This window comes from Chamaea fasciata, unplaced genomic scaffold (genome assembly GCF_029207755.1).
Source record: "Chamaea fasciata isolate MVZ Bird 193981 ecotype frontalis unplaced genomic scaffold, bChaFas1.0.hap1 SCAF_1, whole genome shotgun sequence".
Lineage (NCBI taxonomy): Eukaryota > Metazoa > Chordata > Aves > Passeriformes > Sylviidae > Chamaea > Chamaea fasciata.
The window spans coordinates 64968590-64993132 of record NW_027094086.1 but is presented as its reverse complement, the minus strand read 5'-3'; the positions used below and the strand labels follow the sequence as shown (position 1 = coordinate 64993132).

General features: G+C 40.2%; 1 protein-coding gene across 21 annotated transcripts in view; it reads left to right on the top strand.

Moving 5' to 3' along the window:
* LOC136290773 (poly(rC)-binding protein 3-like) overlaps positions 1–24543 on the top strand; it is a 498211-nt gene that overhangs the window by 399171 nt on the left and 74497 nt on the right. The window contains exon 1 of one of the 21 annotated variants that reach the window (XM_066185158.1): positions 4141–4213. The exons of 19 other annotated variants lie outside the window; for them this stretch is intronic. The gene's annotated coding sequence lies outside the window, so the exon portion shown is untranslated. Of the gene's footprint in view, positions 1–4140; positions 4214–13507; positions 13543–24543 lie in introns of those variants that run through there. One more of the 21 variants, XM_066185187.1, reaches the window with a different exon arrangement.

Genomic DNA, 24543 nt, shown 5'->3' with positions numbered 1-24543 from the left:
GACATGAAGCAAGGTTTCTTATAAGCCTGGTTTGGTAATGTGCATCCTAGACCAGCCACTGTCTCTGATGAAGGCAGTCAGAAGCATTCAAAGGGATGTTAAATTTTGGCAACTGCAAAGGTCATTTCTTGGAAGTTGGTGTTGTCTGTGTCAATTATCTCTTCTTATATTTCTATCCATCGTTTGCTTTTGATCACAATTCTTTCCTTTTTGGGGTTATATTGCTTTGAGGGAGGGTTAATTTCATGATATGAAGTGGTAGTGATACATCCAAAGAAAGGCTGAATTCTGGTACTAAGGTCTGTGGTGTCTTTCATAACAAAAGCAGCATCAGGTCCCCAGTTGATGTAGATCAGGGGAGCTTCAGAATTGCATTTGAACTAGGTTACATCCCCATCCCAGACCTTTGTTGCATTTTACCTTTGCAACAAGCTATCATGGCAAAATGCTTGTTTTTCAATACAAATGTGACAGGCTTGTAGCTGTTCAGACCTGTCAAACCCTGATGGTTGTCTCAGAGGCATCACCCAAGGACCTGCCAGCCCTGCAGGTACACACTTAGTAGGTTTTGCACTGCTTGTGCTTGGTTCACTGAATCCAGGGTGAACCAGGAGAGTCCTGAAGTTTCAGTGCGTTGTTACACACTGGCTGCAGGACCCCCATGGGGGAGGTACAGTAAAAATAAAAAGGCCCCAGCAAGGGTTAATGTACTGGAACGACTGAAATGATCACTGTTGATAAATACTTAATGTAATTAGTATAATACTTTCTTCTGGTAATGAGCTGAAGCTAGGGTGGGGTGCAGCTGCTTGGGGGTGGGGAGCACAGAGGGGATTTGAGGCTGTTTGACAGCACACTCAGCCTCTTATAATCTACTATATTTTTAATTCACCATAGTTTTTCAGAATATTAGATGTAGTCCTTTTTTTTGCGCTTATTGAAAGTGCCCCTAATGTTTTAATTCCCTCCCCAGTGGAACAGAAAGTGAATAAACAAGTAAATTAATGGAGATGTATGAAATGATGATCTTAAACTTAACAAGCCTGTTTGTTTTTTGAAGCTGCTCTGTGATTTGTGCTGCAGAGGTCAATGTTCTGCAGTCGGAAATGACTGGTTACATGTCAGTATTCTCCAAGAGTTCATCTCAATTACTGGATTTGTCAAACATGACAAGCCTGAATGACTCTGTGGTGAAAATAGCACACAGTTTGACTATTAAAGTAATTGGAGCATTGACATTTAACCGAACTGCAAGAAAATTGCAGTAATAAGTCTGAAGAACACTACCACAAGCAAAACAGAGACCAGTATTTTTAAAAATATTTTACATTTTACCAGTTAAACCAGTGCTTTTTTGTGTTTTGATTTAGGTATATTTCAGTATATTTTTAATTTAAATCATAAGAATAAAAGGAAAAGGTAATTCCTTTTTGCTACTTTTTTTTGAAGAAGTACTAAGGTTTGAATAATTGGAAAGTCCATTAATTTGATGCACACCCTGGTTCAATTTTAATATTGTTATGAATAATTCATGTATATATTTTTAATGTCCTCAAGGTATATACACTATAAAGCTAAAAATCTATGTATGTGTATACATGTATGTGGAGATCATCATTTGATCATCATCACAGAATTAGTTTATAAATGTGTCTATTACTTGATTTCCACTTGCTACTCTACCTTGCTAAAGAGCTATTTCTGGGCTTTCAAGCCTGAGATGTGGGTATTAAAACTCACTGCTTTAGTAAGTGCAAAAGAGCTTTTCTAAAATCATTGAAAAGTCATTTACTTCTATCCATCTGCAATGAGATTTTTAATATTTTTAAAAAGATATTATTTCTGATGGTAAATCTTACGTACATCAACTTTTCTGAGACATATAAAGGCTTTGGAGAACAATACAACTATCAGTCACTGTGGATAATTTGGATTTATACTTGTGGATCAGACAAGATTTTACAGTCACCAAAATTGTGTTTCAGACAATGGCTTAAACGACAGCCTCTTCCAATGTCTGGAGTAGGGACTGAAGTAATGATGATTTATGACAGTAGTCTGAGGGGGCTCATCCTCAGGTGAGTTACCTGCATTTTGGCACATTAATTTTACCTTATCGGAACTTGAAAATCTGTTCTCTCCCAATTACAGGAGCAAGTCTTCATGTGGAAATTGGGACCCACTTGTTCCTGGTGAAGTAAATCAGGCAAAATAATCCCGAAAGACAGGGTCAGGAGCATAGCACAACCAACAATATGTCTGAAGTACCTCAATTATGTTAACTTACATTTTTTGTGGAGTACAGAGTATGATTTGCCCGTTCTGCAGCCACATTTTAATTATTGTGCTATCACAGGAGCAGAGAGCAGTACTTACTAATTTAATGTTACTTTCCTTGACTTGCAAAGAGCTGTTGAACAAAATACTTAAGTCTGTCTCTCTTGTGTAAAAGGAAGTATGTGTTTAAATCTTTCTGATTTCAACAAGACCCATACGTATAGGTGAGTTTTTAGCTCAGCAGTAAAAACCAAAATATAAATTTAACTGCTTTACTGAATTTGTGGCTTGAGTGATCCAAAGCAATACTTAGCCACAGCCGAAGTACAGATTTTGGGCAGTCTTTGTAAGGACAGACTTTCCTGCATTTCCTTATGGTGAAAACAAAGGAGAATTCAAGGAAATACAGGAGATGCTTGGGTGTCTGTTTGCTGACCTCAGTGTGAGTGTGAAAATAAACTATGTGTTAACACCGGAGCAAAATCTTTGGAAATACAGAAGCTGCAAGTGAGAGTCATAGTTTTGGTTGTTTGTTTTCCCCCTGAATTACATCCTGGGGGTCTGTATGGGCACAGGATTGGGGAGAGGAGATCTAGAGGCCTCTTTTATTTTTTAAGTATGTTCTGTAAAACCAGTCATCTTCTCCTCTGTCACTGATGTAAATCCATTCAATGTCCTGACATTGCTCCTGATTTGCCCCTAGTGTATTAGAGATCACATACACGTTCCCAAAGAGCAAGCTCCTGTTTCAGAGCTGAAGTGGCACTATCCATACCTAATAAAATTCCATTTACTTGGAGTGTCATGGCATATTGCAGTTGTCCATCTTTTAGTGTTCTTGTCAGGTTCACCTGTAAATTAGCTTTGAAGATCCACTCATACTGAAGTGTTCCTCACAACAGTGCCTTAAGTGAAATGAAGTAAATAATTATAAAGGAACAGCAAGCTGTGCTCTTTTCTGGAGCTCGAGATTTTAAAAGCAGAAACCTCAGATTCACGCATGAAAGAAGAAACTTCCTTATTAAGCGTTAAATAGTTTGGACAGTTTTAGCTGCAAAGGTTAACGTACAGCCCAAATCAGTTATTTGGAACATCGGGTAGGGAGGAATGATTTTTTTCTTTACCATACAGTGGAAATGGGAGAAACATCCATCTAGTTATATCCTGAAGAAACATCCATCCAGGAAAAAAGCATCATGCTTCTGAATGAACAGTAAAACAAGAAAATAGTTTGGAACAGGGTTTTTTTTCAAAGCTTCTGGAGTAGAAAGAAATCATGTAAAAACTGGGAGCAATGTTACCTTTCCGCTCTTGGGCAGAGGGATGAAGGCAGCGTGCACTCTGACATTAGGAGAGCAGCATAGCCTGTGTTGGCCATCCAGCCTGTTAACCATGTTTTGAACTTCCAGATGATGGAAACTATGCAGAAATGCCAGATACCAAACACAATAAATCAGCATCCAACAAAAGGCTGCTGCCAGAGATTTTCAAAGCAGCAGGAAGACCTTGGAACAATTTTTCCTAACATATAGGCTGAAAGTGAAAACAGTGAAATAATGTGTTGTTCTGGATGGTAAGAAAGGAAATGCTAGGGAGATTTTGCAGATAACTGCCAGGGGATAGCTGTCACTAGAGACTCTTGAACAGGTATCAGTTGCGTTAGGACTTTTGAGACAATCTGCATAAATCCCAGGTGGAAGAGCACTCATTCCAAAATACCAAGTTTTTTCTCTAGATTACTGGCCCTGCATGAAGATGACAGTCTGTGAGGCCTAAAAATAGTAGCTCTATAATGCAAGAGTACAGTTACAAAATACACACATTCTTTCAGTCAGATTTCATCCCGATAATTCTGCAAATTTGCCCAAGATCCAAAGCCATCCACGTAGCTGCTCTACTGAGAAGAACTGTCTGTCCAAGAAGTTTCATCTGCTTGGTGAGTTATAAAAAGTTTAATTCCAGAGATTTGTCAGTGATTTGGCCAACAAAAGAAAGCAAATCCCAATATACTTTAGCGAATCCTATTGTGGGTGAGTTATATGGAGCAGATGTGGAATTAGGCTGGGTTTTGCTCTGTGGGCTGTGATTGGAGAGCTCCACTGATTCAGGCTGAGGCAGCTTAAGAGGATACTGCCATCTACTTTGCACTGCCACTGTTGGAATTTCTTATCCTTGAGGTAAAAATAGCAAAAAGTAGTGTGCCTGCTCCCCAGCCAGAGCAGCTCCCAGCTTGAGGGCAGTGTGATTCACCTTCAGGTTTTATTTGGTATTGAGGCAGCCGTGGGCTGAGGCAGAGGGGAACTTGGAGTCACCAGCTCATCAGATCTAACAGTGGCACTGAAGTGGTATGGGAATAGGATGGGAGGGCCAGCAACCTCTTCAGTCACCGCTATTAAATCCATTAGGAATTGCTTTGCAGAGTGCTTACAGTCCTGAATGGAGAAGTTGCGGTGAACCGTTCCTTTCCTGCAGCATGGTTGTCCAGTGCTTTGCTACCTTCAGGAAATGAAGGAGCCCTCTACTAGCTGGTAACTGTAGTCATCTTCTTATTGAGCTCCTTTAATGAGTTTCTTTAGAAAACCTTGTGGTTAATTAGAAAGTTAATACTAAATACAAGTAGTGAGTAGGTAACAACAAATATGGAGAACCTCATCGACCTACATTGTTTTAGTGTTTTCTAAGAGATATTATCTTAGTTTCGCTCCTGTAACCAATTCAGGTCAAAAGTAAATACTCTCATGTGACAAATGACTAACCATGCAGTCAATAGCTGTAAAGGACTTGTACAATTCAGTGTGCTTCTGGAGTAGTTTTTAAGAAACTGTCAAACTTGTCAAATGTGGTAAGCGTGAAGGCCTGTCTTTGTTCTGTAATTCTTCCCCTTTTTTAGCAAATTTTGAACTAGAGATTTGGTCATTGTTTTTGTTGGTTTGGGAGAGTATCTTTCAGATTTCCAGAGGACCTTCTGCAGAGATCTAAAGTTTTGAATTTACACTAGAAGGTGTTTTGTGATGCATCACGTTATTTTTAAAGAAAAAAAGAAAGTCTGTAAGTCCATGAATCTCATCCCTTTATTCATGCTTATACAAAAGTAAAGCTTTTAAAGTAAACCATCTCTACTTGAAAGTTTAATATAGGGTCGATGTGGGAAGGCACTTTAACATTAGTTTAGTGGTTAAGCATGTGCTTAACTTTTGAGTCCAGAAGCATTAAAGTATCTTCCTGAAATGGAGCAGTAACCTGGGGCTTTATTCAACACAACTTAGAAGCTTTCTCAAGGAGTAAAGGGTTTGATTTGCCTTTCTTCCCTGTGAGGGGACACACCTAAGCCTCCTTTTTCTAAGGATTTTTACTGTAGCACTCAGGGAGAAGCAGGGAAGTAGGAAAGGGTGTTTCCTAACACATCCTAATACACTGCTGTCATGAGACAGCATAACTTAATCATGATATTTTTTCACTAAAATGATGTGAAAATGCTATAGGTTTATAGTATGGAAACTTTTAGACTTATACTGAGTTCTGCTTTTGTATTTGGTATCCCACATCACTTAGGTCTGTGAGCTTGTCAGCTTCTCTCATAGCCAAAGAGAGTGTTCACTCATATAAAACTCTACAAAGGCAGAGCTCCTTTTCATATTCTGTCTTATTATTAGCTTCCCCTTAATGGCAGAACTCACAGCTTGCTTTGTTGTTATTTTTCTGTTAAGGAAAAAAAAAAAGTTGCTTTCATTTTTACATAAGTTCAGTTATTTAATCTGAGTATGACACTCAGGCTTCAAAGAATCCTGTGCAGTACATTTTTAATCTGTTGTTTTTAATGAATTCTAGTCACTAAGAAATACTGTTATCTAGGTCAGATTTTTCGAATATTATTTTGCTATGGCTACACATCCTGCTGTGCTTTCGCTAAAATGAGCTCCCCAATGAGGTCTTGTTTTACTTTCTCACAGCTTTGTGGACTAACTTTTCTAACTGTAAATGTAGGTTGTGCTTTGTTTTTCCATACGAATGTAACTGCTTCTCAGCTAGTCACAGCAAAATGGCCTTGACCATGAGGCAGAGCAAGACATTGTTTGATGTCATGGAGAAGCTCTGAGGTTTCTGAGCATTTCTCTTTCTGGACCTTTATTGTGACATCCCTGTCTTTACCCTAACTTACCTCTTAGGATGTCTCCTCAAGGGACTTCTCAGTCCCTTGAACAGAAAAGCGTTGGGTCTGTTAGCCATGCCTGCAGGAGGGGATACTGAGCAGTGGCCACCTTAGATCACCTAGATCATGACAGACAGAGTAAAATTGCACCAGATTTCCTTCAGCTGGTTGTCCTACCCTTTTCTGACATCATGTTTCCTTCAACATGTATGGATTGGGCACATACTTCCGTGTTCATTGATAGAATATCACTACTCAGTTGCATAGTTTCTTTATTTAATTGACATCCTTCTTCACTCCTGATGGAATGATTACTTGCATTACAATATTTCCAGGTAGATGTCCTAACAAAGTAGTTCATCTCTCAGGATTGTTTTCTTCATCAAAGGAATATTAAAGCTTATAATTGTGATGATTTTCTATGTGGAGTGTGAATTTCTGACAGTGATGTCAGATCAGCTTATAGGTAGCTGAAAGGAAAAGCCAGTTCTGTAATCTAAATGGGTAAGAGAAAAGCAGAGGAATAATGTGGAGTTCATATTAGAATGAGGATGCTGAAACTGATAAGATTAGTAGAAGGCTGAATGACAGCCGGGTGAAAGCACTTCTGAGGCAGTTCACTCAGTGCTCCGTGTTCTGAGGCTCAGATTTTAGGGTTCTGGTCTTCCCATCTCACTGAGGTTTATGGCAGACCTCTGCAGTCTGAAAAGAGGGGCTGGAACAGGGCACTAGAGGAGCAGTTGCCCTTAAACCTTGAGTGTAGAGAAATTCTGGGTGCCAAAGCTAAATAAAACTGACTGGCCACAAGTTCTGAGCTCTGTGAATGCTATCTTGGATCAAAAAGCTTATTTTTAATCAATAAATAATTAATTAAATACAATACTGCAGCTTTACTAGAAGTTTGCAGCCACCACTGACATACAGCCAAAAAAAAAAAAAAAAAAGAAAAAGAGATGTGGACTTCAGCCAACAAGAAATCCAGCCATTTCAGCTGACCTGACCTGGTGTAATTTCATTTTCAAGTAACACAAGAAGGACTTCAAAAGGCCCTTGAATAGATGGTGGATAATTGACTCCTAGCAATGAATGCTGAATATGGAGGTGCCTGTGCTGGTTATTATTAGATGTATTGTCAGCCTTTGACACCGCTGATCACAAGGCTTGTTGACTCATGTGCTGTACAATCTGCTTCATGCCTGAGTTAAGCATTCAGGCAGGTGGTCAACATAACAACTACACCTCTCCCAAGTCTCATTTAAACCCTAGTTTAAAAGTTCAAGAGGAACTTAAAGCTGGCTTGCTCTCTGCAAAAAAGGAAGTTACTGAGGTGAATTTTGCTGTCTGAAGGAGTCACTGGGTGTGGATTTGTATTTCAGTAGGCACCTGTCTCTGATTAGATCTTCTAGCACTCATTACTGAAAAGGTAGTGCATTGGGACACATCTATGGAAATGGAGGCTTTTTTTAGTAGCAGTTTGAAGGTAAAGCAGTCTTTTTAATCCTTTGCCAGGTCCATAAACATCCAATTCTGCTTTTGTAATGTAAATTAAGTGTCATTAAAGACCAGCTGTGGTGCTGGATTTGTTTTTATTTATAAACATTGTATTTGTGCTGAAGACAAAAATCCTTAGAAAGTACTTGTACCTTTTTATTAAAGGTTACAATTCTTCTGAAGCATATTTAGTTGGACATCTCTGACCAGTGACATTTTGAGATCAAGACCTTTGAGGTTCAGTGTGCGGAACAAAATGTTACAATTCTTTTGTTTCTGCCGTCACATTCATTCATTGAGATGGCTGAGACTGTGCCCGGTGAATTCACAGGGTGCTGTATCTTGCCCTCTTCAAAGCTGGTGGGCAGGGATGGGAGAGGACAGCAGGATGGCATTTAGAGAGATACATCTTTTTCTCCACAATGTAAGCTTGCTGATGCCTCTAATAGCAGTGCTAGTGCTGATAATTGACCTGGTTTCCTACAGGAAGGTGCGGGTTCTTGTTCTTTACTTTCTGCTCCTGCTATCTGTGTAATCATCTGGTGGGAACAGTCTGTCTATCACTGTTGGTTAAGCAATAGGACTGGGATTCTTGAGGACCGTAACTGGACAAAGTAATCCAGAGAAGTTTTAGGGAATTTCAGAAGTGTATCAGACCCAACAGCAGGTCAGGGTGTCCCTCTTCACACTGGGCTGTCAGCACATTCCATGCGAGCTGGCGGGTAGGGCACCTCCTTCAGGTGCAACAGCCTGGGCTGACACATCCCCTCTTTGAGGTGTGGGAGTGGGAGCTGACAGGCATCCAGGCTTTCTGCAAGTTCCCAAAACCTATTGCCCTTTTTTTTGGAGGTGGTGGAAACACCTAGATCGAGAACAAGACAAAGCAGCATGTGCCTTTCAAAAGGATCAAAGAGTAAAACTTTGACAAATGAAGATGATTCATTGCTCAGAGCAGCTTGCTGGGGAAGGCACAGTAAAGAAAGCAGGACAAAAGACATTAGCACACAATGTCTAAGCAAAAATGCTCGGTCCTGCTGCTGAGTTCTTTAATACGTCCTAAAGCAGCAGTAGGGACATAGCTTTTTGCTTAGCAGTTCATCTTTAAATGAGGAAAACAGCCAATTAAAATGTATATATTATTCGAGCATTGTGATGGCAGGCTGATGTTCACACACCAAGGCTAACAGTAGCCTAAAGGTAAATGTCTTTACATGTGTAAGAATGCCAGAAACAGTCTTATATTTAATACTTCTTTGTTGACAGTGATGGATTTACTCTTTTTATTTTACTAATTGACTCTGTAACACCTAACATCTTCGTTGTAACAGATCAATCTTATCCTGACTTCTTTTTTTACAATAAAGGCATGTTAGTAGGCAATTAATTTACCTACGATTTCCATTACCATTGATGTGGCTACCATTTATTCTTATGGCAGAGTTCCTGGTGTTTTCCACTACAGGAGTCTTGGGGGTTTAATCCATATTTTTCAAATCTAACTTTTGCAGGAAAGTGTGGATTTAGAGGAACTTTAAAAAAATTACTTCTTTTCTTTTAAAATAAGATGCTATTTTTAAAATGCCTACAGCAAGTGTATTTGACTATTTTTAGTACTGTAAATTGGGGCCTAATCTGCCTTTCCCATCCCTATGCAGTAATACCAATAAGATAAATTATTTTACTCTAGATTCTTATTAGTCCCAGTGAAAACAATATCTAGTGAGATCGAGGTAGTAAAAGCTTTGTATGTGTAATGTGGATTGTATTTTCAGGAAAAAAAAAAAGTAAAAAAAATTCTGCTGGCTTTGTTTGACCAAACTTGTGTACAAATACAACTAGCAGATCAACAATGCATAATGTTCTCTATGTGTGTGTACGTCTGAAGAGCCCTCGACTCTCAATGGGTGACATTTTCAAAGAGGGCAATACCTTCAACAGGCAACAACATATCATCGTGTGTGTTTGTCTACTGAAATTGTTTTTAAAGGTATTAATCACAAATTTCATTGAAAAAAAGCTCATCCAAATGCTCAGTTTCAGGAGACAATTTATTCTTTTCAAGATCTGGTTCAGAAAGTGCCATATTGTTTGGATGACAGCTGGATATATTTTTATGTTGATGTGTTATTTTGGAGAACTGTGACTCATTGTAAATTGGTTTGGGGCTCTCTGCTTCCTTTGTGTTCTTTTCTCCATGCCTTGTTAACTTAGTCCTCATGCACTCCAGAGATTCTCTTCATGCAGTGGCCTGGTTTTTGTCTTTTTCTTAATATTGTACAATATCCCACCACTTACACATGGTCAAAAATTGCATCATCAATTTTATTCTTGTTATAACATTACCCTAGAATCTTCCAAGCAGATTATCATATGTTATCAGTGTAGCAGCAATGTCCCTGGGGCTTCTCTTCCCAGGCAGTATCCTAATAATGTGTTCTCCATGGCGTCTTTTCTCTCTCTTTTTCTATCTAGCAGTGGACAACTCTTCTGAAGAGTGCTTCTTCCCAGACCTACAGGTCCAGTCCCCCGCTAATTTGTTTAGCAACACAACCAGTGCTACTGTTCCTAGCAAGATGAATTTCACTGCAGTGTGGATACAAAAATATAAGCCACAGATGCCTAGATCTACTGGAAAGTGAACTTTAATTCAATAGGAAACACCAACTTTCTTTAGTTTGGCTGAACATTTAAAATGCCTTTATATAAAAAACCAAATCATCTTATTGAAGCAGTTTCACACTGGTTTTATGCTATAGCTTGCCAATTTCCCAACTGCCTGCTATTCGGTACACAGACAGGTAGCATCCTCTATTGTGCTTTTTTGACCCAGATTCTTTACTCACTTACGTCAGTCTTTGCAGTAAACAGGAATCTGCAATAACCAAGTGCCGAATCCCGTTGTCTTGTGACTGAACTTTCCAATTTTTTAATAACTACCCAGCAGCAGAATAAAAATGAAGCAGAGGAATAAAGCTTGAAATACTCAATAAAAAATACAAGCGAGGATCATTTCAAAAATAGAGGAAGCTATACTGGAGGATCTGCATATGTTGCAATTTACAATCACATCTGCTTTGCACAGTCCATGCTCACTTCTCTATCCCATTCCCATCATAGGCAATGCACACAAGCCTATGTGGAAAAAAACACAGAGACGTCTAAAGAAATTTTCTCCCCAGCCCCCTTCTCTCTGCATTTTTGTGACACTGTTGTCAACCTAACTGGGTTATGTGTAACTTGGTGAAGCATATCGGAGTGTCATCGCCGTTCTTGAGCTGGATTTGTGCAAGTTGGCAAAAGTAAAACAAATTCTACTTTTTCAAAGTTGTAATAACAGCAATAAAAGGAAATCAACTCAGAAGCCTTTAACTAATGCAGAGTAAGCTCATACATCTCCCTGGGAGGCAAAGCTGCGATTAGCATGTTTGAATGCCTTACTACAAGTGATACTTTGTGGAAGTGCAGCACTTTTTGTGGGAATGAAAAGTGCAGTTGCGAAGCAGGCTGTTAATTAACAGAAGAGTTAGTGTAGTGTTTGCTGTGATTTCATCCTAGCTTAACAGAGCAGAACCAAACTGAACAGCCAAAAAATCAGGCAAGCAAGAGCCTTGTTGTTGTTTTCTACATCCTGAGAATTTGACTTTATACATTACTTTAGTCCCCTGCTGTCCTGGGAACAGGGGGCTTGGGAGACAGAAAATACTGGTGCTGATTTTAATTCAAGCTTCCAAATCTTATGGAAGAGGTACATCTATTTTTCTGATGTTATTTCTAGTTGTTGCAAAGCTTGGAAGTGAACAAAGCAGTTTTATGTTGTGGAAATTGTATCCATGTTTTAGTCTGAGCAGGAGAAATAAGAAGGAGTCTCCATAGGGTAAAGGCATCATGTTAAGGCCTCTCTTGTATGTACTGCACTAATCTCACTGCCTAAGAAAACTCATGTGTGAATGCTTACCTGGCATCGTCTCTGTGACACACTTGGAGTTGTGCTTCAGGTTAAAGTGAGTGGACACCACTTTGCCACTGACCCAATGAAGGTTGTTGTGGTCTGCGTGTTCACAGTGTTTTACAGAATTACTGTGAACAAATCAGGTGCGTTCTGACATCTGATAGGCAATGTCACTAAACACATACACTCTGTGAAAATTAATATTAAAAATTTCAGAAAAACACACCTAATTTTATTAGGAAAGTCCTTCAGATACGCAGTTCATTCCAGTTTTTTAATTGATACCCTATTTTCTTACATGTAAAGAGAAGTATTACCACAACTTGTCAGGTGAGAGTAACTGATGGATGAAGTTTGCTTTCAGTGTTAAACTGTATGATAATGCAGGGTGACAAAAATGAACTGAATTACAGATCAGTGACAGATGAAAAGTGCTCCAACCATAGAGTCACTGATATCGTGCCATGGCAAAAAGGCTCTATGTAATGCTTTATGAAATTATTTGCATTCCTTGCTGTTCCTGAGCTACTAAGCCACTTTGGTGCTTCACATAATATATGCTCATGTTCCAGTAGAGAACAAGACAATACCTTCACATCCTGGGAATCTTAAAGCAGACTTTGCACAGCCTTTTTGGGAAAAGGACTGAGGAATTCTTCCTGCCTCTCCAGCCTCAAGTTTCTGTGCTTGCCCAGTAGTAACTGGATAAGGGCAGCAATAGGTGTTTTTCTTTGATGTTAGCATTAATGAAGATGGTGGTTTGTTGTGGTCAAAAAACAGATAATACTGTTCCCAGGTTCTGAGTGTCTTACTAAAAACCCCCTCAACAGCAAGAAATGTTTGGGTTTTTTTGCCTCAGCTTCTTAAGTGACTTCACGTTTCCATGTCTCTGTTTAGTTTATTCTTAAGCAAAATACACTTTGTAAAGTAATTTTCCTTAGCTTAAGGCCTATTTGTAAGTGAGTACTTAAACCTAAATGACTGCAGATGAAGACACCCTGTGTGTTGAAATGCCCAGGATTGTCCCTGGTCTGGTCTGAGGCCAGAGAGCTCTTTTGACTGCTGGTGCACACTAACAATTGCACAGCATGGCAGCAGCACACTGTGATGTCTTCCAGGGTTGGAGTAGGTCTTTTCTACCTGCAGCTGTATCACTCATGACACAAACCTGCCCTGAGAGCATAGATTCTCTGAGGCAGCCTTGCCTTATGCTATCGAGGACGTCATGCTATGTCCAAAATGCAAAGTAAGAGGCTGCTGGGGACAGCATGGGCAGGTCTGGGATGTGGCTTGCACTGTGTGAACAGGCGGTGAAGGGGCACAGCTGCACCAAGTGAAAATCACCACCCACTGCCCATGGCTGGTACCACTTGGCATCTGAAACACCAAGAAACACTATACAAAAAACAGGCTTCCAGACCCATAAAGACATGTCACTTGTATTGCAACTGTGTGTTAATTGTGCAGCACTAAACATTAGCAAAAGAAAGATAGTTTAATTACTAATATTGGTGAAAAATCAAGTGATGTCTTTGTGACCACTCTGAACAGGACTGCAGTTGTAAGCCCAAGAAGTGCAAACTACAAAGCTGTCTTGTTTCCTGTGATCAAGTTATATTCTCACATGAATGTGCGTAGCAACAACTTCAGAAAACAAAAAGAGTCTTTGTTCAAAGTAAGTGATTATTCAGTCCTTTTTAATTTAGCATAGAGTGACTCTTTATACTGAGAGGCTCAAATATGTCTGCAAATTTTTTGAGTGCCTAAAATTCTCAGCATATTAAAACTGCACTTATTAGAAATGGAAACAGTGAGCATAGCAGTTGCAAGGCTTGCAAGAAAGAAGAGGGCAGAACCAAAGGTGCTGCTTTTTTTGTGTGTGTGTTGGTCTTTTGCATGCAGCTCTGACTCTCATTTGAAAAAGTCTTGGTGTGTGATGTTACGTGATGTTAATTGTAAAGCAGAACAAAAGTGGATGTGCTATTGATTAGAACAATGAAGCTTAATGAAGTAAATGCTGGGGCATAGCCTCCATACAGAGGAGGCTTACAGTGCAAGTTTTTGCTCAGAAAGAAAACCAAACCAATCCAGACTGTTTATGAATGAAGGCTGGTTGGTTGAACACTGGGGTTTTAATATCTATGTTATAAGAGCTGCCACACTTGATTGGTAACAATATAGACTTGAGTTGTGTTTAGCTTTATTTCCAGATGAAGGAAGTCTTGTGTATCCCCTAGTAGTGGTTCAGGGTTGTGATGCCTGTAGATTTTACTTGGCTGGTGGTGCGAGGTGATCATGAAGTTCTGTGAGGCCACAGGGGTTCAGTCTCTTTTCTTTATGCATCTTTTTTTGCTTGAAAGGACATTTCTTGAGACAGAGGCTCTCTTTATATCTGTTTCCACTGTGACACTTGTCCCAGTGTCAGTGCTTAACAAGAAGTACATAGCATTGCACTGAAAACCAACATGAAAAGAACTTTTAAGTGGCAGAAACAGGCTCTTAGAAGTTAGGAAGAGCCAGATCTGTGGTTACTTCTTCTGTGTCTCCAATTTGGCCTTATTATTCATACATATTGTGTTACAGTCCCAAATTACATCATGCAGCAGTTTTTCCAGAGGGCCAGCATTCCCTTTGAGCATGAGATGAACTGTGTTCAGGATATGAATCAGTTTGCTGTAATGAATGAGGATGTTGTCGAAGAAGTTAATCTAGGAATTGAAAATGGTGTGATGAAGACCAAGGATGACTTCAGGAAAGGAAATGACAGTCTTGTGTGTAAATCAGATGAACTGGAGGCAGGAGACTTTGCTGCTGGCGCTGCCCCAGGGTAGCAGGGAGAAGGATAGCATTGGGATTAGGAACTGACTGAGCAGTGTGGGAAGGGAGAAGTGCAGCCAGGTTTATCTGTCCCTCTTGGCTGCTGGCCATGGGCAAGCCAGACTGCTCTGATCCCAAGGGTTCCCAGGACCATGGCACAGATGTGATGGCAGCCAGCAGGGAGAGGGGGCAGCTGTGGGACAGGCTGAGCTTTGGATGTTTTGTTGTCCCAAGTCTCGAGGATACAAGCCAGTGGTGGATAATGATCATTCTCTGGTTTATTAGGCAGAGAGAGGTGGTGTCTGTCCAGGTTTGAAGATGTGGAAAAATGCAGGTTGGTCCAAAGGCAGTGTTGGCAGAAGGCCACTATGCTGCCACGCCTGCAGAAGGCAACACCGGAAAGTTTGGAGCTGAGAGCCAGGAACAAGTGTCAATGCAGGTTTTGTTTGAGTGGGCAGGATGTGGGTCATGCAGTTGGATCAGAGGGCTGCTGAGGACAGCAGGACCACTGAAAGATGTTAGGAGCATGCAGTCCTTAGCTGCTCAGATCTTTGTGATTTTGTTGTCACCGGCCTACGCTCTCCAACTAGCCAGAGCAACAGTCCTTTCCTGATCTAGGGATGCTTTGTGAGGAACTGCAGATACTTTGCAGAGCCTTATTTGCATTGGGAAAGTCCCTGCAAATTATTAAAATATAATATAGTAAAATTATAAACAATTATTATATTGTTTGATGGAGAATAAAAATAGGAATAAAGTTAAGGCCCTGTTTTGAAGCTTAAATCATTCTGTTGGGTTTTTGTGGAAATAGTTCTAATTGTCAGCAGAGTTAGGAAGAAGCGACACTTCAGAGTTTGGCATTCCCAGCTCAGGTCTTGATTTCAATGCATCTCCAAAGATCACATTAGCAAAATTGTCAGAATGAGAGGGTTGTGCAAAGACACGCTGGGATACTGGCATAGAAACAGGGTGGTAAAGTTTGCTTTGGAATCTTTGGGAAAAACAGGAAACCTGCTGCTGGTAGTTATTGTTCCTTGCCACACACTTCAATATAAGCATCATCTTTATTCATTCCAGGAGCTTCTAAACTAATCAGATTACTCTTGTGTGGTTCTTCCTGCAAGACAAAAATGGGTTTAAATCCATTCCAGGTGAGCCAGGAGAATTCAGTTAATAACACTGAGCCATTTACACTGGAGTGCCAACAGATCACTAAAATAAATTCAAGTTGCTTGGCATGCCTTTGACAGGACATCTGCTGCTGAATTTCACCTGGTAACATCTGGGCCCAAGTGCTTTTCTAAAATAGGGGGGGGAAGTTGTCTTGGAAAAATAGCGTCGGTATTTCTACTGCATTAAAATTCACTATATGCATTTTGTGTACCATTTCTCTAAGGATGAGCAGGTGGTAATTTTAGCAGTAAGGCTTACACTTTGTCTTCTTTCTGGGGATCTTGAAATATTTTTGAAATGTGAAAGAACATTTTCATTCAGTAATCAAAATGTGTCTGCAATAACGCTTTCATTTTCTTCGAAAGTTACAATTAATATATAAGAAGGCACAGTAAATATGTTTTTCTTTTCTTGACTTTTCAGTCCGTATTGAGCATTTAGCTGTCACAGCTTACTGGAAAACAATGTATGCTGCTCTTTTCAGAAGAAAAGAGATCACACCTATGTTTTGATGTGTGAATTGCTGAAGAAAATTTGCAGCTTAATTTAGCCTTGTGATTTGACAGATCTTTCCAATTTAGTTAACTGTGAACAATGCAGCTCTAAAACTTATGAAGGCGGCGGTAGTATGAAATGACCACTCCTCTTGTTTTGCCAGCAGAAAGGCAGTTCATGACACATTGCTGAGACATTCAGCTCCATGAATGTCCTCCTCCATTCATGGAGGGGGTCAGTGTGATTGAGAAACAGCAAATTTTAATAAGGCACCATTCCTGCACTGTTTTTCACCCACTTCCATTTTGTGCCAGATGGTTATTTGTAGGGTTGTGCTACAAACCAGACCCAGATTTTGGGTTTGGTTTAGGTTTTTTTATTCTGTTTGGTTTGGTTTTCAAATCGAATCTTTTCAGTACAGTTTTGTTCAGTGTATGGTTGCATCAGCATGACTGAGGGGATGGACGACTGCGCAAAAGGAGCAAATATAAAAAAAAAGTATGAAGACTTCTTAAAATTGCATTTGTCATCACATGACGTGTTTCTGGATCTCTGCTTTCATTTTTGCAGGAAGGTGTGCGGTGCCGCTGTTCTGATGTGACAGCACATTCTTAGGAGTTTTCTAATGAAAGAGAAAAAGGAATTGTCAGGAAAAAAACATTATCTGCCATTTCCCAAATAGTTTATGAAAACAAAGCAATTTCAGCATCTTCTAATGAAATACTCCTCAGTGTCTGTCAGGTTATGGAAGGGGGCTGCTGAGGATGTGAAAGTAATAGCATGTGTATGGGAGATAAGGATGTGCAACGTGCATGTGGGCTTGCCTGCTTTGGCACCAGGAGATTGGGAGTCTCAGCTGTAAGTGGCTCAGAGTCACTTACAGTTTTAAAATATATATACATAGAATATATATATATATATATATAGAGAGAGAGAGAGAGAGAGAGAGAGAGGGAGTGTTTTATTAATTTGAAATTATTTGTTATTCTGCAGCCATGGAAATTTTAATTCAGCTTCATGGCCGCATTTAAAGACTTATCAGTGTTTAGAAGGGGTAGTTGCATCATGCATGAAACCATAGTTTGAAACCAGCAACTTCTAAACAAACTGTTAAATTAGAAACTTTTTATTTGGATCTCTCAGGGCCTCAGGTACTTATAAACCAGGTTGTATTAAATTGATTAATACTATTTTGTAATGTTAATTCAAGCCAGACTTCCCTCTGATGGGATAAACCAAGTTGGGGGCACGCACAGCCATCTTTGAATGCCAGATGCTGTATGTTGTCCAGTCAGTTTGTTATTCACTGGGAACAGTTCAGGATAAACCTGGTGCTAGATAAAAAACCAGTACGTCAGAGAATGGCAAACACACTTAGAAAAACTTTATTTTCTTTAGAGACAATTCACCAGCAGGATAAAAACATGGTATTTGTCAAACTGCTGACAAGCAGTGGTTGATTTGTATCCATTGTTCAGAGTCATCACTTAACTTCTCCACAGTTGCAAGATTTTGGATTTAATCTTCTTCAGTGCCAGTATATGATAAATTTTAACTTGGTCACAAAATGTGTGTGGTCAGAAAGCACCTTAAAGCAGGGATGTGTACGCAAATAAGTGGATTAGCTTTTTACACACCAGGAACAAAAAGGACATGGAATCCTCAAAATTAAATTTATTTGAAAAGCAAACTCAAATGAAGCCAGCACTTTTAATCTACCAAAGATGTAAATGGCTGCTCACCTTGCAGGGTTCAAGGTAATATTACAAGGGTAAGACCCAGTTCTGTATACTTTCAGTCACAGTGAAACTAAGGGCACCTCCTGTGTTTAAAGCTTTGAATATCAAGTGAACACGTTGTAGCTTGTACACAGTAAGCACAGTAAACTGCATCTGTTCGATGTGTGATTCTGGCCATGTATTGGCCTGGAAGGTTGCATTGGCAGAGCTTTAGCACCCAAGAGCTGCATATTCCTGTCCCTCGACAGCCCATGCTGGCAGAAACTTGCTGTATTGATCTAGTTAACCCTTGCTAGAGAGCAGACTAATTCTCTCACAGCTAAGCCTACATATAGAACTTGATGTAGTTTCCAATTGTTTTGGTCCTGTTTAGCTGTGGAGGCCTTGGTGCCCTTGCTCTAAGTTTGCTAAGTCCCCAGATACTCCGTGGGATGTTACTTTCCTTACTGGCTGTAGAATTTGCAGCACAGGGCTATACGTTTGTGAGTCTTGAGGTGGCAGTGATAGGATGCATAGGTCTAAATAGCAGACCTGGGCTTGGGGAGAATTCCTGCAGGATCTGAGGGACAGCTGCAGTGTAGGGAATGGTGTAGCTGGTTGATAACTTCAGCTGCACCTGAGACTTAGACTGGTTTTTGTATATTCTGGCCACACCCAGCAGAGAAAACACTGGGAATGGGCTTCTGCCCATCTGAACCTGGGCTTCAGGGTAACTCTGCCGTTTTCAGTGGTGTGTGTGCTGTCAGTGCAGGGTTTTGTGCCTGTCTTTAGTCATTGCTAGCTGAGGGGTGAAGGGACAGGGGACAGTGTCCCTCTTCCACATGGGGCACAACTCCTTCCTCTCACAGTCCAGAGAAGTGCATTTATGTTCAAACAAGGAGAGAACAGGCCAAGAAAAAGGACTTTTCCCTCAAAGCTCAGATTGAAACTGCTCTGGGCAAGATCTGAAAAGAGGAAAGGGAGAGAGCATGGCCATGGGTTCCTGTTTTGGTATTCTACCAGCTACATGATATTTGCTAGCTGCCACTTCGTCCAGCAAAGACCTCTCCCTGGGAAGAGCTGTTGTTATTCTAATACATGCTGCAAAACTGTTTTGTGATTAAAATTGGAAAGTGGGATTTGGAATGTCCTTCATGCAAAAATTAGGACTCTTTGTTTTAAACTATAAAGAAAACAGCAATAGAATAACTCAGTTTTCCATGAAAGAGCTGTTTTCATGAAAATCTTGCAAGCAGCCTTTCTCAGTTACTTACACATTTAAGGGAGAGACAAACAAGATGCCTTTTGTAGTAGGCTGTGCACAGATTTGCTTCCAGCCAAACCTACGTGTCTCAGTTACAAGCCTATTTTTTCCTAGGATATGTGAGTCATTTTATCCTCCACTACATGGGTTCTTAATTTTTTTTTTTTTTTTTGAGGTCTGTCATCTGAAAGGAATTTTATAGCCACCAGTAAGAAACTGGTCTGATGACTCTGGTGACAAAATTAATAACCGCGTATCTCATTTTCTGAAAGAATGCAGCTGTTAGTATATTCAGTCTGCACTTAAACTCAAGCTAGCTAGGTTGTGTTAATAGTCCATTGGTAAGGAGGAGGTAAGATCCATTGAGTTTTGCCTTTATTTCCGAAAGCTGGATGGCAAAACAGTAATTTTCAGAAGTGCCAGGATGTCAACAACAGGGGAATGGTGTTAGGGGTTGTGTGGGGGAAGGAAGAGAGCATGGAAGCTGTAACTATTCCTCTACATCAGCTTCTGTGATTCAGGGAATAAAAAGACTTGGATTATGTATTTGTGTGACCTGAAAAGTACTGCTTCTTAAGTATTTAGTCAGCTTTGCATTTCTCTGTTGTTCTGCTATTATTTTTGCTATTGCTATTAAGAGTACAGTAACATTTCAGTACTGCAGTCATTTTCGTTGTCTGTACTCCTTGGAGAATTGGCTTCCACTGTTTTTCTGCTGCAACTGATATTTGACATATTTTTAGGCAACAGAAATAGGGCTTTTTGACCAGTTTTTCCTTAGGAATTCTTAACAAAGCACCTTCCAGAAATTCAGGAATATTTGGCTTTGAGTCTCTTCAACTAACTGGCAGAGACCCATAGCAGGGAAGAAGGCAGGCAGCATGACTCAGAGTGAGGAGAGTTTGCCTAGGGCTTGGGGATGTCATCACAGATATCCCTCTATTAACGCATACACACCTCATATAAAACATGGTGCCTTAGGCTATAAAACTACATCTTTAAAGAAATACTCTGGGAGGCAGTGATGTGATTTTGGAGGGTTTGGGGCTTTTTGTTTAGCTAGCCAAAATAACAAGCTACCTTTGTAATTCTTTTCCAAGGTCCTAATGTTTCAAGAGAATTTCTGCCTCTCAGACTTCAGGGGAAAAAAAAAAAAAAAAAAAAAAAAAAAAAAAAAAAAAAACACCCAAAGAAACGCACAAAATTATTAAAATGATTATGTTCAACATTTCCAGACTGTCTACATCTTTTTTCTTCAATTTTGCCATTAACCAAATCTGTCACAATGAGAAAATGTGAAGTAGAGCCTTCTGGAGGCAATCAGTAAAGCCCAGTAAATCCTTCAGACTGGTTCACCACCTTTCCTGTTTAGAACACAGGGAAATCAAGGGAAACAGAAGGAAACAATTAACATGTCATGTATGTCTGATATATCTTTTTTCCTATATTACCTTGGTTTTTACCCTCTTATTTCACAGACATCTACCATCAGCCTGTCATAATCAACAGCTTGGTGTAGAAACTGTAAAGGAATGTTTCTCTGTTACCCACCAAGTGTTTTGCTTTTTTCTTTTACATGGTTTTCAGATGCCTGATATCCTCCTTAAAGGTCCAGTTTATGCCCAGAAAAGCCCTCCCTGTGACCTCGCAGTCTTCAGTCACTTGTGCTTACAGATCAGGGAAGCTGGATCATTAATTTTATATCCACAGAAACTGTGTTTCGGCAGCAGTGCTGCCCTGCTTTTGTTTGGTGCTGCAGTTTATGGGTCAGAAGTGCATGGACTTAATATTTTATTTGTGCCCCTTCCATGCCGGAAAGGCAAGACAAGTGTACGCTTGCCTGTCACTGTGGCAAAGGGTTTTCATCCTGTGAGGTGCTGAGAATTTGTGCCTCAGCTCCATAGGGGTCCCAGAATAATCTGGGGCACGTCTGTAGCCTGTGGCCAATCCAAACTGACATATGCATTGGCAAGAACAATACATAATCCGACATTTGTGTATAGAGTGACTGTGTGAGAAAATAGTGGTTGCTGCTGTATTTTTTGTGATCAGAATCTGAGCTCTGGAGGAGTGATGAGGCTGATGTAAGCAGCTTTATGCATGTAGGGCTCTGTCAGAATGAATAGATATATATGTATACGTGTATTGCATGGCTGGTCTCTCAATTATCTTGATTTTACATTACAGTACAGTCTGGGAACTCTAGATAGCGTGACTGAATGCTGTTGCAAAGACAGAGCTTCCACTTTATGTAAGCAGTTGAAAACTTTGATGATCTGCTTGGGGCTGTTGCAGTCCGTGAAAATTGTGATTTGTTTTTAAAAGTAATGCAGACTAGTTCCTCTTGGCAATGTTTTGGTGTCATATTCCAATTTATGGAATATACATCAACCCTGTCACCAGTGCACATTGGTTTTGCAAGCGCATGTGTGGACATGAAGGTGCACACTGCTGTGTTTCACATATTGAACAGCAGTTAATTAAGCAGAGCACAGTGAAACCTCCCACACAGATCATTTTCCTTTTGTATCTTATAACTTCTCCTACTGAGCTGAAGGATAGCTACGAACAGAAACTAGGTCTGCCCGTGACAAACAGGGTCCATTTTCATTTCAGCCACTTTTAGTTGATTTCACTTCAAGATACATCCTTGTAGATGAAAATCAATTGCATCAGAAAACAGTTTTAAGTAGATTTTCTTAAATGCTGCAGGAAAAATGGTTGATTTTGATAGAACATGTCAAGGGGAAAGGGATGAGGAATAGTTAGTATGCTGTGGTGAGGCCCTCCTTTGGTGCTGACCTAAGTGCAGTAATATGGAGCAGGTAATCTCTTTTGATGAGTTGTTGGGTGTCCCTAGTTGATTCCAGAAAGTCTTGGACAGTGTCTGTGGCAGCTGGTGGGAGATAACTGTCCTATACCTAAGATCTTGAAGATAGAATGACTGCAGACAACAATTTGTTTCATGATAGCAAGATTTGGTGTCTGTACTCACACTGGGCAGGCTCTAGGATCCTTTATGTGCTTGAAATTAGGAGCCTAAATCACTCAATTTTATCGTCAGCTAAGTAGCTAAAGACCTGCCAGTATCAAGACACTCAGGAGGCATCTCTGCTGTTTCTGCTGACACACAAAGATTTCACTTTTGGAGAAGCTACACCGTGTTACAGTGTGGTCTTTATAGTGTCTTCAAAAAATCGCTTCTGTGCCCTGCCTGAGACAGGATCGGTGGGTAAAAGGCAGGCTGTGCTTCTGCATAAACTGAAGTTTTTTTGTTGCTGGAGTTCAGTGGAAATGTCTTGGACAGAGCATGAGCTTTTCTTCCACTCCCTGAGATGGGTCTCAAGTATTCTGGATAGGAACCTGTGGTTACAGGTGGAGGAGAACTCTTCCCTCGTGAGGTCTCCAGGTGACAAGACCCAAACCAATTTCCACTGAATTTCCACTCTTTCCAAGCTGGTTATTCAAATTTGCTCAAAACCTAAGTTTTACCTCTTAAAAAAATTGGTTTTAAGAGGTCAGACTGGCATCACCACAGGCAACAAGCTGACATCTCTATTGTTCTCTTAAGTAACCTGAGTAAAGAGCCACTTGCCCCTGTGCTGCCCTGTCCTGACTTGACCCTGACCTTACAAACTGCTTTTATTATCAGTGCTTAAGGGAGTGCATTGGCTTCTCTCTCTTCAGTTGCTGCCAGTGGTTTGAAAGCTTCATTCCAAGTTCATGTGGCTAAGCTAAGGTAAACATCTGTGTGTTTAAACACTTACCTTGTCCTTAAGAGGACTTTTTATGGAAGAGTTGCTGCCGAGCCACATCTGACCATCAGCACAGCACAGGCAACTACTCATTGTCCAACAGTGGTCACTAGCTGGTGCTCCAGAGGAAAAGAAATTTTCACCTTGGCTGTTAAACAGTACATCCTTAAAAATTCTTTAGGGAGAATTGCTAATTAAGCATGATGCCTTTTGTTTTTTGGTAATACTGGCAAGATGACAAAGCCTTGTCAGACTCTCTGTGTGTTACACTGTGTACATTTTACATTGAAACTCTAGAAAAGCAATGAGTAATTTCTTTGCATGGCCACTGGCCCTGCACAGCTGCTGTGTTACAGCCAAAGGTTGTGAGATGGAAAATGAGGGGAGGAAGTAAATTTGTCTAAATTAAAAGGAAAAAATAAGAAAAAAAATTATTAATATTGTCTTAATAGGATTTTCACAGCATGCTCTGTCACTGGAATGTATCTCTCTTCAGGGCAGCTTACCTACCTGATTAACCAACTACAAACCTTCTGTGACTAGCTGATATCCTCTATCAAATCTTCACCTCATCTCCAGACATCAGAGAGGTATTGAAAACCTTGGTTAGGTAGGAGGGGAGAGAACCTTGTTCTACCGGGTTTCAAGTAATTCATCAGCAAATTACACTTAGGATTCTTTTCCTTTTTGCTAACTGCGACTTTTTGGTTTGGTCTGTTTCCTTCCAGAAGTTTGAGTTGTTTACTTTGGGGATTATGTCTTTATGAAAATAACCAGGCTTCCAAATGCAGACTGTCAAGGTTGCCAAGTTACTAGCACACAGGTTGCCAGAGGAGTTTTGCTTCCCTTATTGCCTGTAAGTAGATCAACAATGTAGAAGCTTTGATTTTTTTCATGTCCTCAGCTCACCTGCTGTATTTTGCTAAGGAAATGTGAGGCAGTGTAGTACAGGATGGAGGAAATTTTTTGTCCTTAGCTTCTGTGATCATCTCATGGGGTCAACAGCAAAGTGGATGGGCACCACATAAGAGCATGCCTTTGGTGGGTACAGGGAATTACATGTCCTAGATAGATGAAATCCCAGAAGGAAGCTGGGATCTTGACTGGGCCAAGAGTCATTCTGATCATATGGGAAAGCCCAAATGTTTGTGACAGTTAAGACCACATGACCATGGGAATCAGGCTGATACAGAACTGTTTGGGTCCAGATATTGTGCATTTGCATGATACCTGTTACTTCTGGGGATGATGACTTTCCTTCATTGTTATTCTGAGAACAGTAGGACCTCCCTTGGAATCGTCTTTAAGTAATTCCTAGCAAAATACGTGTGTCCAAAACAGTTTCTGATGTGCTCGCTACAGCAGTATAGCCCAGAAGACCAGCAAATAACAGAAAAAATCTCCAAACAGAAAGGAGCACAAGACAGGCAAGATTTGAAACTCTCAAAAGTAAG